The 2,367-nt window shown below is 48.0% G+C and overlaps 1 non-coding gene across 1 annotated transcript; it reads right to left on the reverse strand.

Annotated features, from left to right (window-relative positions):
* Positions 1-1,645: 1,645 nt before the first annotated feature.
* On the reverse strand, positions 1,646-1,717 carry TRNAS-GGA (transfer RNA serine (anticodon GGA)). Its single transcript has one exon. It is a non-coding gene; the product is annotated as a tRNA-Ser (tRNA).
* Between the last annotated feature and the right edge of the window lie 650 nt (positions 1,718-2,367).

Below are 2,367 nucleotides of genomic sequence, written 5' to 3' on the forward strand. Positions count from 1 at the left end.
GGCATGCGACCCTGGGCCTGTGATCACTGTGTGAAATTGGTTGCACTGGGACCGGTGAGAGGAAGGAGGCTATGATCTAAATGATTTGCCTCGACTGTGTTACGGTTCCATCTGTGTTGCTGGCTAATGAAGAAAGAGGACATGAAGAAAGCTGATTCACTGGAAATGTAGTGTGGAGGAGAGTTTCATAGATACCGTGGACCACCAAAAAAGACAGGCAGAAAGTTGATTCGTTGGAAATGCGGACCACCAATAATAATAATAATAATAATAATAATAATAATAATAATAATAATAATAATAATAATAATAATAATGTATTTTATTTATATCCCACCCTCCCCGCCGAAGCAGGCTCAGGGCAGCTCACAACATATAACAAATACAAATTACAATATAAAACATTATCTCAGTACGATATATATAATTTGCTCATTAAAACCATTATAATTAAAACCATCAAAATTACAATTAAAACTAACATCTACCGTGCTGTGTTCTAGATGTTTTCCTCGGTAGTTTATGATGGCTATAAATAGTAGACTAAAAACCATATTAAGCGAAGGCCAGTTGGAAAAGGGTAGTCTTGCAGGGCCTACGGAATTGATCAAGACTCCGCAGGGTCCGCACTTCATCCAGTAGTTGGTTCCACCAGTGTGGAGCTACGATCGAAAAGGCCCTTTCTCGCGTACTCTTCAGTTTGGCCTCCTTCGGCCCGGGGATTGTCAACCGATTTTGTGCACCTAATCTCAGTACTCTCTGGGGCAGATATGGGGAGAGACAGTCCCTCAGGTAGGCAGGTCCTCAGCCATATAGGGCTTTAAAGGCAATGGCCAGCACTTTGTAACGAATCCGGTATACAACTGGCAGCCAGTGCAGCTCGCGCAGCCCTGGCTGTATGTGCTCCCACTTCAGGAGCCTTAGTAATAGCCTGGCTGCCGCATTCTGCACCAGCTGCAACTTCCGGGTTCGGCACAAGGGCAGCCCCGTGTAGAGGGCATTACAGTAATCCAATCTCGAGGTGACCGTTGCATGTACCACTGTTGCCAAGTCATGACACTCTAGGAAGGGGGCCAACTGCCTCGCCCGCCTAAGATGGAAAAAAGTGGATTTAGCCGTGGCTGCTATCTGGGCCTCCATTGACAAGGAAGGCTCCAGTAGAACCCCCAAGCTCTTGACCTTGTGCGCCACATTTCGTTTGAAATGTGATGTTGGAGGAGAGTTTTACTGATACTGAGTTCTAAATCAAAATCAAGGCTGAATTCTCCCTAGAAGCTAAAATCACTAAACTTAGGCTGCCATACTTTGGTCACATCATGAGAAGATGGCACTCACTGGAAACAACAGAAATACTCGGAGAAGCTGAAGGGAGCAGGAAAAGAGGAAGGCCCAACCCAAGATGGAGAGACTCGACTGAGGAAGCCATAATAATGACAGGATGTTTTGGAGGGTATTGATTCACAGGTTTGCCATAAGTAAGAAGCAACTTGATGGCATCTGTTTATTCATTGAACATATGAAGCTGCCTTATACTGAATCAGACCCTCGGTCCATCAAAGTCAGTATTCTCTACTCAGACTGGCAGCGGCTCTCCAGGGTCTCAGGCTGAGGTTTTTCACGCCTATTTGCCTGGATCCTTTTTAGTTAGAGATGCCAGGGATTGAACCTGGGGCCTTCTGCTTTCCAAGCAGATGCTCTACCACTGAGCCACAGCCCCATTCATGGCTCTCCAGGGTCTCCAGCTGAGGTTATTCACGCCTACTTGCCTGGACCCTTTTTAGTTGGAGATGCTGGGGATTGAACCTGGGGGCTTCTGCTTACCAAGCAGATGCTCTACCACTGAGCCACAGCCCCATTCAGGCTCTCCAGAGTCTCCAGCTGAGGTTATTCAGGCCTACTTGCCTGGACCCTTTTTAGTTGGAGATGCTGGGGATTGAACCTGGGGCCTTCTGCTTACCAAGCAGATGCTCTACCACTGAGCCACAGCCCCATTCATGGCTCTCCAGAGTCTCCAGCTGAGGTTATTCACGCCTACTTGCCTGGACCCGTTTTAGTTGGAGATGTTGGGGATTGAACCTGGGGCCTTCTGCTTTCCAAGCAGATGCTCTACCACTGAGCCACAGCCCCATTCATGGCTCTCCAGGGTCTCCAGCTGAGGTTATTCACGCCTACTTGCCTGGACCCTTTTTAGTTGGAGATGCTGGGGATTGAACCTGGGGCCTTCTGCTTTCCAAGCAGATGCTCTACCACTGAGCCACAGCCCCATTCATGGCTCTCCAGAGTCTCCAGCTGAGGTTATTCATGCCTACTTGCCTGGACCGTTTTTAGTTGGAGATGCCGGGGATTGAACCTGAGCCGCCGTCCCTC

The sequence above is a fragment of the Heteronotia binoei genome, chromosome 3 (assembly GCF_032191835.1).
Source record: "Heteronotia binoei isolate CCM8104 ecotype False Entrance Well chromosome 3, APGP_CSIRO_Hbin_v1, whole genome shotgun sequence".
Taxonomy (NCBI): Eukaryota; Metazoa; Chordata; class Lepidosauria; order Squamata; family Gekkonidae; genus Heteronotia; species Heteronotia binoei.